The sequence below is a fragment of the Palaemon carinicauda genome, chromosome 20 (genome assembly GCF_036898095.1).
Source record: "Palaemon carinicauda isolate YSFRI2023 chromosome 20, ASM3689809v2, whole genome shotgun sequence".
In the NCBI taxonomy this organism is placed as follows: Eukaryota; Metazoa; Arthropoda; class Malacostraca; order Decapoda; family Palaemonidae; genus Palaemon; species Palaemon carinicauda.
This window is the reverse complement of record NC_090744.1, coordinates 18312564-18329095: the sequence shown is the minus strand read 5'-3', so window position 1 is coordinate 18329095 and position 16532 is coordinate 18312564. Positions and strand designations below refer to the sequence as shown.

The 16532-nt window shown below is 33.6% G+C and overlaps 1 protein-coding gene across 1 annotated transcript in view; it reads left to right on the top strand.

Annotated features, from left to right (window-relative positions):
* The first annotated feature begins 15609 nt into the window (after positions 1–15609).
* Positions 15610–16532, top strand: part of LOC137660168 (2-oxoglutarate and iron-dependent oxygenase domain-containing protein 2-like) — a 56705-nt gene continuing 55782 nt past the window's right edge. Inside the window, exon 1 of the mRNA XM_068394858.1 lies at positions 15610–15717. The gene's annotated coding sequence lies outside the window, so the exon portion shown is untranslated. The remainder of the gene's footprint in view (positions 15718–16532) is intronic.

The following is a 16532-nucleotide window of genomic DNA, read 5'->3' as shown; positions in this document are numbered from 1 at the left end:
ATCCCTACAAGAAAACAAATAAGAATCATCACAAGAAACCCAGAGAATTCTTACAAGAAAACAAATAAGAATCCCTTACAAGAAAACAACTGAGAATCTTCACACAAAATAAAAACAATGAGAATCATTATAAGAAACAATGAGAATCATTACAAAAAAACAATGAGAACCATTACAAGAAAACCAATGAGAACCATTACAAGAAAACCAAAGAGAATCATCATAAGAAAACCAATAAGAATCATCACAAGAAACCCGATCAGAATCATTATAAGAAACAATGAGAATCATCACAAAAAAAAACCAATGAGAACCATTACAAGAAAAACAATGAGAATCAACAAAAAAAAAGAATCATTACAAGAAACCCAATGAGAACCACTACAAGAAATCCAATAAGAAACGTCACAAGAGAACCCACTTAGTTCGGAAATAGCAGTCGGAGGGGGAGCTTCCCCAAGAGAAGACGGATGGAGGCTATTTAAAGGATTCCCATGTGGCAAGAGAAGAGGGAAAGTGGTTACATAAATCCCCCAATATATCTATGGAGGTTCTTCACAGGCTTTATGTTGTGGATGTTCATGCTTAACAATAAATATATATAAACACTCTTTATCTATGGTCAGCAGCTCTTCCAAGAGAAGGACACTCCAAAATCAAACCATTGTTCTCTAGTCTTGGGTAGTGTCATAGCCTCTGTACCATGGTCTTACACTGTCTTGGGTTAGAGATCTCTTGCTTGAGGGTACACTCGGGCACACTATTCTATCTATTTTCTCTTCCTCTTATTTTGTTGAAGTATTTATAGTTTATTTAGGAAATATTTATTTTAATGTTGTTACTGCTCTTGAAATATTTTATTTTCCTTTGTGTCCTTTCCTCACTGGGCTATTTTCCCTATTGGGGCCCCTGGGCTTATAGCATCCTGCTTTTCCAACTAGGGTTGTAGCTTAGCAATTAATAATAATAATATAACTTGGATGAGATTATGAGGGGTAAATGGAGATGGTTTGGGCATGCTCTTCGCACTCCCCAAGAGAGATCAGTTCATCGAACGTTCAGCTGGGCTCCGCAAGGCACTAGAAGAGTTGGAAGACCCAGACCTACGTGACTGAGGACTATGAAGCGCGAAGCAAGAGATGAGACGGCTGGCGAAATCTAACCGAGACCCTTTGCGTCAATAGGCGTAGGAGATGATGATGAATGGGAGTAAGGGTTTATTCTAAAAACAGGTCTATCTATTCTCGTTTCATGATATCTTCATGTACTTAAAAGATAATGAGAGAACAACTATGGGTACAATGTGCTATGATGAGAGCTTGTGAAATAGCCTTGACGGGTGATAGTGAAAAGAAGTTGCAGAAACTGGTGAAATCATAGGTTATGGAGTGTTTAGAGGTCACTCATGAATGGCAGAGGCAAAGGTCAGTGACAATGCCCTAGAGACAGACCATATATACATATAATTAGCGCCCAGGACCATATCACCAAGCTAGAACCAGGGAGGGCCAGGCAATGGTTGCTGATGACTCAGCAGGTACGCCTTCAGGCTCCCAAAACCACTGGCTCACAAGGATGGTGAAGTTGCAGACGCTGCTAGAAAGTATCGAGCTTGAGTAGGTCTCGAACCCAAGTCCAGCATATTGCTAGGCAAGGACGATTCCAATAGGGAGAGGGGCGAGTCATTATTGTTATTATTGACAAAATAATTCTAATTAATGAAACAGAATGCTACAAGCCAAAATTAGCCTAATACGCAAGAAAACTACCTTGTAAAGGAGAAACTATATTAGAAAAATAACAAAAATCAAAAGTAAATAAATAAAGAATATATAAACCATGAAACAAGACTTTTACTAACAAGATAAAAAAGAAAAAAAACAAACCACATCGACGAACATGAAATCTCGCCACTACAAATGGCAACATCTATACGGACCCAAACGTTGACACGATCTTGCCATAAAGACACTCCCAACTGGCGCTCTAAGAAAGAAAATGAGTCTATAAAATTTCGATACTTCCCTTTCCTCTTTTATATTATCATTATTATTACTAGCTAAGCTGCAACCCTAGTTGGAAAAGCATTATTCTATTAAGTCGAGGGCTGCAACAGGGGAAAAATAGCCCAGTGAGGAAAGGAAATAAGGTAATAGAATAGTGTGTCTGAGAGTACCCTCAAGTAAGAGAACTCTGACCCAAGACAGTGGAAGATCATGCAAGCCGTTGTTTTATATATATATATATATATATATATATATATATATATATATATATATATATATATATTTATATACACCTTTCTGAGTGGGAACACCATAACGTGTTGAAAGGGTTTGTGTATCGCCATGATCAACAAAGCTGTACTCGTCAGGGCCACCCATACTAGGTTGGTTTGCTGTGAGCGATCAGACAAAAGTCTCCCACCATCACCAATCAACAGGAAAACTGACCCAACCTCAAATATGAATATAGACATGTCTGAGGCCTTTATCTTGCAGTGGACTAGAAACGGTAGCATTTGTTGTATATATATATATATATATATATATATATATATATATATATATATATATATATATGTGTGTGTGTGTGTGTGTGTGTGTGTGTGTGTGTGTGTGTGTTTAAAGTGAGAGGGGTTCATATATTGATAATGTACGTTATTTTCATCAGAATAAGGAAATTTATCATTTTTAAATCTTGAAGTCAGTTACGAAGTCAAATATAAAAATGATTAAGTCATCGACGCTGAGAGAGAAAATTCGGTTTCCGTTAAACAACTTTACATTCTATTTCCGGTTTCTTGGTGTGTGTGTTTCCTAAGTTTATTCATGAATTTCCTGTCTGTAAAAAGACTATAACAATCTTATCAATACAAGTATATATATCATCGTTTTTATTCTATCTTTCTAACAACTAAAACTATATTTTTTGCGAGTCATTTTGAACAGAAACATTGCGCTATTATAGTACCATGACATTACACAGTCAGTATATACAAGGCCGGACTTGAAATAATCATAGGGGACTGGTAGGTACTAGCTACCCTGAGGTACTACCTACACAGAGATACTACCTACACAGAGGTACAACCTCCCATGAGGTACGGCCCTCCTTGATTACCTCTAATGGGGTAAATAGCGCAAATCCGGTTAAGCTAGAGTGAAGGTGTCAGTTGCTCAACGTACTCCCATAGGAGCATCCAGCCACTGCACCGGAATTCTACCTTGGGGGAATATATTATTATTATTATTATTAGTAGTAGTAGTAGTAGTAGTAGTAGTAGTAGTAGCAGTAGTAGTAGTAGTAGTAGTTGTATATATTATTATTTTCATTATTATTATTATTACTATTATTACCATTATTGTTATCACTTGCTAAGCTACAGCCCTAGTTGGAAAAGCAGGATGCTATAAGCCCAGGGGGCCCCAACAGGGAAAATAGCCCAGCGAGGAAAGGAAACATGGAAAAATTAAATATTCTAAGAACAGTAACAACATTAAAATGAATATTTCCTATATAAAATATAAAAACTTTAACAAAACAAGAGGATGAGAAATAAGATAGCATAGTGTGTCCGAGTGTACCCTCAAGCAAGAAAACCCAAGACAGTGGAAGACCATGGTACAGAAGCTATGGCACTACCCAAGACTAGAGAACAATGGTTTGATTTTGTAGTGCTTACCATAGCTAAAGAGTCTCTTCTTCCCGTACCAAGAGGAAAGTAGCCACTGAACACTTACAGCGCAGTAGTTAACCTCTTGAGCGAAGAAAAACTGTTTGGTAATCTCAGTGTTGTTAGGTGTAGACGGGGGAGAATATGTAAATAGGCCAGACTATTCGGTGTCCGTGGAGGCAAAGGGAAAAAGGGCGGTAACCAGAGAAGGATACAATGCAGTACTGTCTGGCCAGTCAAAAGACCCAATGACTCTCTAGCAGTAGTATTGTAGTCTCGTTGTTTTCCTGCTGTTCAGAGCACCGGAATTCTACCTGGGGGGGGGGGGAATATATAAGCAATATGCACGCTATGGTATATCTAATCGACTCCTTTCGTGTCTGTTCGTCATTTTATCTTCTAGGGAGATGACATGGTCTGTCTGTCTACTTTGTTTGTGCGTGCGTGTGTGTATATGTGCATGTAGCCACCAACTGAACACTCCCACAGCCTTGCGTTCCACATGGTAGCAGCAGAAGACAATTATTGCATTCGTGATTTACGTAACGGAAACGAAAAGATTCACTTTCGTTTTTAACGAACTCCAAAAGAACACAACGATGCGAGTTTTTATAATATTCATTTGTAACTTATATTGAGGCCCTTTGCGTTAATAGGCGTAGGAGGAGATGATGATGATGATGATGAACGGTTATATTTAATTCACATAATTTACCTGAGAGATTTAATTGTATTTCCTATGTTAATTAAGGTTTCATATTTCATTGACACTATATATATATATACATAATATATATATATATATATATATATATATATATATATATATATATATATATATATATATATAAAGCCCCTTCCAAATTTGAGTGTGGAGACCTTAACGCAGTGAAAGGGTTTGCGTATCGCCATGATCAGCAAAGCTGTACTAGGTTGGTTTGCTGTGAGCGATCAGACTAAAGCTCCCACCATCACCAATCTGCAGTGACCAGCGTGGTCATGAAAACTGGCCAAACCGCAGACATGAATATGGACATGTCTTAGGCCTATTTGTCCTGCAGGGGACTAGAAACGGCTGCATATGATGTTATTTTCATTAATATTAATATTACCAAAACGTATAATTTATAATACTATATATATATATATATATATATATATATATATATATATATATATATATATGTGTGTGTGTGTGTGTAGGCCTATAAATAATAGCAAGTCACTCATAAGTTCACAAACTTTATTTTTTATTATTATTATATTATAAATTGCTAAGCTACAACACTATTTGGAAAAGCAGAAAGCTATAAGCCCAGGGGCTCCATCAGGAAAAATATCCCAGCGAGGAAAGGAAAAAAATAAAAATAAAATATTTTAAGAACAGTAACATTAAAATAAATATGGAAAGGAAATATAAAGTTGAATAATAAGTTAAATAATAAAATTACTCAATATATTTTCCTCTTTCACTGAAGGTAGGACCAGGAAACGCAGGCGGCTTATGTTTAAGCAAAGCCCATTTTCTCTCATTAAGAATAGTCAAGTTTTCTTTTCCTTTTCAAAAAATATCAACTAAAAAAAAACCTTTTTTTATATATTTTATTCAACTTTTCTGTTTTTCATATTATTCTAAATAATTTATTTATACTTTAGTCTTTTCATAAATAATTTCAAATAAAAAAAAATACTTTTTAAGAATAGTAAACGTTTCTTCATTTTATTTAATTTCAATTCGAAAACTCCTTTTATATTTTATATTTCTTTATATTTTTCCTTTCAAGTTATTTATTAATATTAACACTTATAGACCCAAGTCCAGTTCCACACCAAGCCCTGCTGTTTAAAGGTCGCTCATGAATGGCAGAGGCTAGGGACAGTGACCATATATCCATGTAATCAGTGCCCAAATGCCCCCTCCACCTAAGCTAGGACCAGGGAGGGCCAGATAGTGGCTGCTGATGGCTCAGCAGGTAGACCTATAGGCTCTCCACCACCCACCTCCTTAGCTCACAAGGATCGTCAGGCTGGGGTGGTTACAACAGACTACCATATTTTAATTGTAGATTATTAACAAGTTATTAACTTGAAATGCAGTTAATTTAAAGTTATATCTACACAAGAGTATAAACTTGAATGTTAATTCTTTACCATAACTAACAAAACAAATTCTGATATAGGCCTATATGCCTATTCGGCTTTTATAGTTTCCTTGACATTTCCCCTTGAATAAGACCTAGAGTAAATTAGCCTAATATTCTTAACCCTACCTGAGATGAATCACTTTCCCTGCACGACAGTCGTGGATTTCCATACACGATAAAATTCAGTTCCCCTATATGAGTCATAGATTCCCATGCACGATAAAATTGGCTTCCCCTGCACGACAGTCGTGTCTTTCCCATACACGATAATCGTGGACTCGCTTGCACGACAGTCATGGAATCACATATCAAATAAGAACTAGAGTAAATTAGCCTAATATTCTTAGCCCTATCTGAGGTAAATAACTTCCATGCACGACAGTCGTGTCTTTCCCATACACGATAATCGTGGAGTCCTTTGCACGAGTCATAGATTCCCATGCACGATAAAATTGGCTTCCCCTGCACGACAGTCGTGTTTATGCACGACAGCCGTATCTTTCACATACACGATAATCGTGGAGTCCCTTGCACTAAAGTCGTGGATTCACATGCACGATTAAAATCAGTTCCCATATATGATAGTCATAGATTCCCATGCACGATATTGGCTAATTGGCTTCCCCTGCACGACAATCATGCTTTCCCATACACGACAGCCGTGTCTTTCCCATACACGATATTCGTGCGGTCCCTTGCACGACAGTCGATATACGATCAAATTTATACGAGTCTTAATTCGCATGCACGATATAACTGGCTTCCCCTACACGGCAGTCATGCTTTCCCATACACGACAGTCATGGATTCCCACATATGACATTACAAAAGTGGGTTCTCATGCACGACAATCATAGCTTCCTATACACGACCCTGAATAACCTTAAGATCAGCTTTGGGTTATTCACCTTTCCATGAGAACCCTGTAGTTATTCATCTTTACAAGGTAGTAGGTTGGCCAGGGCACCAGCCGCCTGTTGAGATACTACCGCTAGAGAGTTCTGGGGTCCTTCGACTGGCCAGACAGTACAATATAGGACCCTTCTCTCTGGTTACGGTTCTTTCCCTTTGCCTACTCATACACCGAATAGTCTGGCCTATTCTTTACAGATTCTCCTCTGTCCTCATACACCTGACAACACAGAGATTACCAAACAATTCTTCTAGGAGAAGTACGCTCCAAAATCAAACCATTGTTCTCTAGTCTTGGGTAGTGCCATAGCCTCTGTACCGTGGTCTTCCACTGTCTTGGGTTAGAGTTCTCTTGCTCGAGGGTACACTCAGGCACATTGTTCTATCTAGTTTCTCTTCCTCTTGTTTTATTAAAGTTTTTATGGTTTATATGGGAAATATTTATTCTAATATTGTTACTATTCTTAAAATATTTTATTTTTCCTTATTTCCTTTCCTCACTGGGCTATTTTCCCTGTTGGGGCCCCTGGGCTTATAGCATTCTGCTTTTCCAACTAGGGTTGTAGCTGAGCTAATAATAATAATAATAATAATAATAATAATAATAACACGGGATCATTTAGATTTCAAGGTAGTTATTTGTGACTTTACAAAGTGTTCATAGGGATTATTTATACTTGAGAGGTAGTTATTAATTATTATAACTCGTTTTCTTTTGGTGCGAACAAACAATTGCAACTCAGTTAACTGTGATTGAAAACAATACCAGACACACGAGCGCCTAGATTTACAAGTAAATGTGAAATTAATTCTTAGCGATTTACTTAACTGGAGACCCCAAGAGTTAAGGATGTAATTAAGCCCACCAAATTGAAATAAAATACGTTATTCAAGGTTTCATTTACTATCTTTAACTTTGAATTAGTTATTGGTCACGAACCATGTTCCTCTGTTATTTTTAATTCAAATTGATTCCAGTATGTACAAAGAATTGTCTTTTTTTTATTTATGTGGAAAATAGTATAATTTTCGCAAATATAATTACATGGTTTGTCCTTATTCTGGACTTTTTCATGAAGGGTATTGCTATGTACACAAATTTATATACATACACACGCACGCATACATATATAGGCCTATAGGCCTGCCCCTCTCTCTCTCTCTCTCTCTCTCTCTCTCTCTCTCTCTCTCTCTCTCTCTCTCTCTCTAGCTCTCTCTCTCTCTATATATATATATATAATTATTATTATTATTATTACTACTAGCCAAGCTTCAACCCTAGTTGGAAAAGCAAGATGCTATAAGCCCAAGGGCTCCAATAGGGAAAAATAGCTCAGTGAAGAAAGGAAATAAATAAATGGTGAGAACAAATTGACAATAAATCGTTCTAAAAACAGTAACGACGTCAAAACAGATATGTCAAATATAAACAATTACCGTCAAAAACAGATATGTCATATATAAATTATAAAGACTTATATAAATAAATATATATATATATATATATATATATATATATATATATATATATATATATATATATATATATATATATATAAATCGGGGAAGAAACCCCATAAATAAATTGCTTCCACCACATTAATCTCCTATTCCACATAGCCTACATAGAAAGCTCACTAATAGCTCGTCATAGCACTTCAGAAAAGCTGCACTACTCATCTATATTATACTAGTTTTATGTCTGATAAAAGATAGATTGATACGATAGATATATAGATAAATAGATAGATCAGTGCATGTAAGACTGATTCGTAAACCTAATAAGAAAATGTGATATATTTCAGGAAGGGAAAAACTGAAATAAACGATAAATTAAGACAAAACGAACGAAAGGGAGAAATAACGTGACTAATGGGAAATCATGAAACAAAGATTTGGGTCTGCAGGCATCCCAACAAAGATTATCTAATATATCTTTCTTTGATTAATATTCTTCTAACACCATACCTTTTTCAGTAAATGTAACTTCGAAATATCTTGAAACCAGTATCAGTTCATATGAAACCAGCTAATATAGATTAAGGTCTCGAAAAAACGTAAAAAAAGAAATCTATCTGACGGGATGTGTTGGCACATCTGGATGCTTAAACGTTGGCTGTAGTCACGCATGGAAATCCGAACTTTTTTTTCCACAACTTCTTCGATTTTAAGATGATCGATCACTCTTCCTTCTTATCTAAACACAAATTCACGAACACTAATACACACTGTAACATCCACTTGAAATAAACACGAGCTAAAACACTATTTCACCTCGTTATTTCCCGATCAATTTTATCCGCCAACTGCTAAAAGACCGCACTGCGTATACACGCGTCTTACTACATCTCAAGTTCTCAACACATGTGGATGTGCTGAGCTCTGTCCGTTTGAAATCAGGGTTGCCAGGTTTTCTAAATGAGAAAAGGTCAATTTTTAATCAACAGCAGCTTTAAAAGGCCAACCCATTAATAGAAAAAGGTCAAAAATGTAGTATTTAAGGCTCGGCTTTTTTCATATTACTAAAGGCCAACCTATTTAAATACAAAAGGTCAAATTTGAGTTTTTTTTGGGGCCGGAAAAAAGGCCAAACTAGCAACCCTGTTTGAAATGGGGAGGGACTCGGGAGGGAAGGAGAGTTGCTACTTATCATTTATTTTTTTCATATATTTTGCTGCATAAATGTCAAACTGTTCGTTCTCACGAACTGGATATTATAATATCTGTTCTTTTTTGTTAATATTGCCTTATTATCATTCATTTTAGATGTGTAAAGTTATGCTAAACGGGAAGGCAGTCTTCAGATGATGTGGTTATTGACAAAATTGTCTTTTCCAGAAGTGCCGAAACTATGAAATTTTGACTTTTATTGATATTCTTTTATCTATGAAAGCTAAAACTCTTTCATAATCACAGAATGTATTCAAAATTCAAGTACATAGCCATTATATATTCCTTGTAATGAAATTTTTATATTAAAAACAGCTAAATTATGAAAAAAATAAATTATTTTTGGCAACTTACCATCGGCAAAAGACAGTGAGTCACGACATCGGTAATACTTCAAAATCTTTCAGCTTAGCGAGAAGAAAATGTCATTAAGTTTTTGCCTTTCTACAGTTCAACGCTTCTCTACTTTTGGTTCATTTTTAAACATATTAGAATAGAAGCAAGATTCTTTTAGAAGTAATAAGAATTTATTCTCTTATACTCACACTTATTGTACATACACATACATATGTCGGCGTGTGCGTATGTCTGTGTGTGCGCGTATGTGTGTGTGTGTGGGTGGTTGGGCGTTGCAAACAGCAGAGAAAGTAAAGCTTTTTTTAATAACAAATTATCATTACTGTTGTTGTTATTATTGTTATTACAATCCATAATACTATTATTATTATTATTATTATTATTATTATTATTATTAACCATTAATATTTTACCAATACTTAAGTAATCATTAGCTATTATGATGATGATAATAATAATAATAATAATAATAATAATAATAATAATAATAATGATAATAATATTAATAATAATAATAATAATAATTATTATTATTATTATTATTATTATTATTATTATTATTATTTTCGACCATTAATATTTTACCAATACTTAAGTAATCATTAGCTATTATGATGATAATAATAATAATAATAATAATAATAATAATAATAATAATAATTATTATTATTATTATTATTATTATTATTATTATTATTATTATTATTATTATTATTATTATTATTATTATTATTATTATTACAAATTTTCGTGCTTCGTTATTGAAATCTCTCTCTCTCTCTCTCTCTCTCTCTCTCTCTCTCTCTCTCTCTCTCTCTCTCTCTCTCTCAGTTTCCTTGAATCTTCCTTCCCCCTCGTGATTTTCTCTACTTTTTCCATTACTTATTTTTTTTTCTGCACCATCATCTTGATTTGCTGTATCCAAGGCACTGATATGTCCTACATAAATCTTCTCACGTTTCTGATATCAAAAGCTAAAATTACTTTTTAGCTCTGTCACCTTCCTTACGATATTCAATGTTTTGCTTTCCTCTTCATTAAAATCAATAATTATCAGAAAAGTTGAAGTTTATTAAATTGTGTAGTGAGGACATAAAGAATGTCTAGTTTTTCAATGTTTTCTACAATTTATTCAAAATATTTGTCTTTTTCAATTTGCTAAAAATTGAAATTTATTAATTTGTGTTCTGGGGACAGAAGGACAATCTATTTTTTCAATGTTTTCTACAATTTTTTCAAGATATTTATCTTTTTCAATTTGCTAAAAATTGAAATTTATCAAATTGTGTTATGGGGACAAAAAGAGTATCTATTTTTTCAATGTTTTCAACAATTTATTCAAGATATTTGCAGTTTTCAATTTGCTAAAAATTTAAGTTTATTAAATTGTGTTTTGGGGACAAAAAGACTATCCATTTTTTCAATGTTTTCCACAATTTATTCAAGAAATTTGCCGTTTTCAATTTGCTAAAAATTGAAATTTATTAAATTGTGTTCTGGGGACAGAAGGACAATCTATTTTTTCAATGTTTTCCACAATTTATTCAAGAAATTTGCCGTTTTCAATTTGCTAAAAATTGAAATTTATTAAATTGTGTTCTGGGGACAGAAGGACAATCTATTTTTTCAATGTTTTCCACAATTTATTCAAGAAATTTGCCGTTTTCAATTTGCTAAAAATTGAAATTTATTAAATTGTGTTCTGGGGACAGAAGGACAATCTATTTTTTCAATGTTTTCCACAATTTATTCAAGAAATTTGCCGTTTTCAATTTGCTAAAAATTGAAATTTATTAAATTGTGTTCTGGGGACAGAAGGACAATCTATTTTTTCAATGTTTTCCACAATTTATTCAAGAAATTTGCCGTTTTCAATTTGCTAAAAATTGAAATTTATTAAATTGTGTTCTGGGGACAGAAGGACAATCTATTTTTTCAATGTTTTCCACAATTTATTCAAGAAATTTGCCGTTTTCAATTTGCTAAAAATTGAAATTTATTAAATTGTGTTCTGGGGACAGAAGGACAATCTATTTTTTCAATGTTTTCCACAATTTATTCAAGAAATTTGCCGTTTTCAATTTGCTAAAAATTGAAATTTATTAAATTGTGTTCTGGGGACAGAAGGACAATCTATTTTTTCAATGTTTTCCACAATTTATTCAAGAAATTTGCCGTTTTCAATTTGCTAAAAATTGAAATTTATTAAATTGTGTTCTGGGGACAGAAGGACAATCTATTTTTTCAATGTTTTCCACAATTTATTCAAGAAATTTGCCGTTTTCAATTTGCTAAAAATTGAAATTTATTAAATTGTGTTCTGGGGACAGAAGGACAATCTATTTTTTCAATGTTTTCCACAATTTATTCAAGAAATTTGCCGTTTTCAATTTGCTAAAAATTGAAATTTATTAAATTGTGTTCTGGGGACAGAAGGACAATCTATTTTTTCAATGTTTTCCACAATTTATTCAAGAAATTTGCCGTTTTCAATTTGCTAAAAATTGAAATTTATTAAATTGTGTTCTGGGGACAGAAGGACAATCTATTTTTTCAATGTTTTCCACAATTTATTCAAGAAATTTGCCATTTTCAATTTGCTAAAAATTGAAATTTGTTAAATTGTGTTCTGGGGACATAAACCCTATTTATTCTTTATATATTTTTTTCACAATTTATTCAAGATATTCATTGAGTTTTCCATTTGCTGAAACAAGGTCTAGAAAACTTATTTGGCCACTTATTGTTATTATTATTATTATTATTATTATTATTATTAAATGCTAAGCTACAACCCTAGTTGGAAAAGCAGGATGATATAAGCCCCAGGGCCCCAACAGGAAAAATAGCCCAGTGAGGAGAGGAAACAAGGAAAAATAAAATATTTTAAGAAGAGTAAAAACATTAGAATAAATATTTTCTATATAATAGATAAAAACTTTAACAAAACAAGAGGAAGAGAAACTAGATAGAATAGTGTGCCTGAGTGTACCCTCAAGCAAGAGAACTCTAACCCAAGATAGTGGAAGACCATGGTACAGAGGCTATGGCACTACCCAAGATTAGAGAACAATAGTTTGATTTTGGAGTGTCCTTCTAGAAGAGCTGCTTACCATAGCTTCTACCCTTAACAAGAGGAATGTGGCCACTGAACAATTACAGTGCAGTAGTTAACCCCTTGGGTGAAGAAGAATTGTTTGGTAATCTCAGTGTTGTCAGGTGTATGAGGGCAGAGGAGAATCTGTAATGAATAGGCCAGATTTTTCGGTGTCTGTGTGGGCAAAGGGAAAGAACCGTAATCAGAAAGAAGGATACAATGCAGTACTATCTGGCCAGTCAAAGGACCCCATATCTCTCCAGCGGTAGTATCTCAACGAGCGGCTGGTGCCCTGGCCAACCTACTACCTACCAAATAGAATAGAATTAATTTTATCTTAAGAATGTACGACACTGTTTTACTGGAAGGACTGTTTTCCTACGCCCTACTCTACCTACAAAATGTTTGTTGCATACATTCTTTAGGTTAAGCAGTTCTGCTAGGAGAAGGGCAATCCAAAATCAAACCATTGTTCTCTAGTCTTGGGTAGTGCCATAGCCTCTGTACCATAGTCTTCCGCTGTCTTGAGGTAGAGTTCTCTTGCTTGATGGTACACTCGGGCACACTATTATATCTTATATCTCTTCCTCCTGTTTTCTTTTTATTAAGCTTTTCTTGGTTGATATATGAAAGACTTATTTTGATGCTGTTACTGTTCTTACAATGGTTTATTTATTTCCTCATTACCTTTCCTCACTGGGCTATTTTCCCTGTTGGAGCCCTTGGGCTTATAGCATCCTACTTTTCTAACTAGGGTTGTAGCTTAGAAAGTAATGATTAAAAAGATAATAATATTAATAATAATAATAACAATACTACTACTACTACTACTACTAATAATAATAATAATAATTATAATGATGATGATAATAATGATAATAATAATAATAATAATGATAATAATAATAATAATAATAATAATAATAATAATAATAATAATAATAATAATAATAATAATAATAATATAGTACCACACAGGGTATTCCGTGTTGATTGACAAATCCAGATCATAAAAGCACCTAGAAAACAAGAAAGATTTCAGTTTCTTCTTGAAAACCTTAATATATCCAGTCTTTCGGATGTCTAAGAGTATTCATCCAATCTAACCTTTTTACTTAATACCCTAGGACTAATTTTCCTGGGAAACTATTGAAATCTCATTGGAGATGAATATGGCGTTTTTAGTTAAGTTTTCATTGTACTTTTCTTATCATATTTTATAGATTAGAGAACAAAGCCCTCAGAAGAATATTGGAAGTTAAATGGCAGGACAGGATTGGAAATGAAACTATAGGAGAGATTACTCGAGTTCCATATGTGGATGAGATCATGGTGATGGGTAGATGGAGATGGTTTGGGCATACTCTTCGCACTCCCCAAAAGAGATTAGTTCACCAAACTTTCATCTGGGCTCCACAAGGCACTAGAAGAGTTGGAAGACCAAGGCTTACATGGCTGAGGACTAGGAAGCGTGAAATGGGAGATGATGAATGGAGAGGTATTGAATTAAAAGCTCAGTGTAGAGACGACTGGCGAAATCTAACCGAGGCCCTTTGCGTCAATAGGCGTAGGAGGAGATGATGATGATGATGAAGTTGGTGTTTGTTTTGTTTTCATTTTATCATTATACTTAAATTTCACATATGATTCAAGCTGTCTAATTGTTATTAGTTTGATATAAACACATATCTTATTATTATTATTATTATTATTATTATTATTATTATTATTATTATTATTATTATTATTATTATTATTATTATTATTATTAGCTGAATGTTTTTATGATGAACAGGCTGACAGAAGTCTTTTTATTGTTCATATATGACATTTCTGTTTTGACGTTTCTACTGTTTTTAGAATGAATTATTGTTAATTTTTTCTCATCATTTATTTATTTCATTATTTCCTCTCCTCCCTAGGCTATTTTTCCCTGTTGGAGCCCTTGGGCTTATAGCATCTTGCTTTTCCAACTAGGGTTGTTGCTTGGCCAATAATAATAATAATAATAATAATAATAATAATAATAATAATAATAATAATAATAATCGAACTTTTGAAGAAGCTATTATATAGAAAATTTTTGTCCTTTTTCATTCTGAATGAATTTAATATATAAAATTTCATGCTATTTCCTTTTACAGAATTTTTTCTTTCTTGTGAAGTGCCATGGTCTTCCTCTGTCTTGGGTTAGAGTTCCCTAGCTTGAGGGTACACTCGGGCACCCTATTCTATCTAATTTCTCATCCTCTTGTTTTGTTATAGTTTATATTGAAAATATTTATTTTAGTTTTGTTACTGTTAAAATATTTTATTTTTCTTTGTTTCCTTTCCTCACTGGGCTATTTTCCCTGTTGGGGCCCCTTAGACTTGTAGTATCCTGCTTTGCCAACTAGGGTTGTTGCTTAACAACAACAACAACAACAACAATAATAATAATAATAATAATAATAATAATAATAATAATAATAATAATAATAATAATAATAATAATAATAATGATATAAAAAGTATAACCAAAGAAAATCTTACGTTATCTTTTGTGTTCTGCCGGTGTGTTGCTGTTCTGGTCTTCAGAAAGCTAATTATAAACTTTAAATAACATCGTAATTATTCTGAATATAATATAAATAAGTATATAATATAATTTTTATAATTATTAAAGGAATAATCAGAAATTTTGTTGTAGATTTAATTATACAAAAAAGAAATTGTAGAATTCGATGATTCGGACGCAAGTAAACAAAGTCTTAGTTACAAGTCTGAAAAGTTACGTTGTATTTTGTGACCCAGAACCTAGAAGCTTCTCTGGAGGACGTAATATAATATAGATCAAGATTATACTTCAATGTGGTAATTAAGTAAGTTGTACGGCAATTACTGCTGAATTAATTTTGAATTTAAAAGATTTGATTCATGTTAATTTCGTGTGCGAAGAGGAGTCCACTTATACTAACGATAACAAAAGCTTATCTTGAACTGTGTATAAAGTTTTGGGGGGTGTATCTTTTATCTTTTCTTTTACAGGTTTATTTCTCGCCCTCCGTCAGTACAAGAAGGAAATGTATAGAGAAGAAAAGGAGTGATTTACGGTTATATATCGGTTCCCCAGTATGATTTCCCCACCCAAAACCCCGAGTCCCCAAAGGGGGTCCCCCATTATCGGAGGATATAGATGTATATATATTTCTGAAACTATTCATTTGCGACGGGAACGAGTGTTATTTTCGAAGGGAGTGTAATTTTTCCTATAAGAAAAAGTAGTTGGAATCCTTGGTTACATTGCCATGGAATACACTACAATGAAACCTCTCGCCCTCCGTCAGACACTGAAAGTCTGCTCAGGCGGGCATTGGTGTGTGAAAAAATAATTTCTTTCCAGTTAATATTCTGCTCTGTGTCTTATCAGTTATTTCGCTAGCATTTGTATTCAGGCTTAATAGTTTTCAGGTCACTATTATAACACTTTCTAGAAAGATAAGTCTTCAGGTTTTTCTTGAAAGCTGCCACATTTTTGCTATTCTTGACATCGAGTGGAAGGTCGTTGAAGAGTCTCGGTGCAGCATAACTGAACATTCTCCCTCCTATTACATGATTCTCACTAATGCATGTATGATAGCGGCTACCTGTGTGTATCGCTATGTCTAACTTAGAATACGGCAGTGTAAGGGGGGTC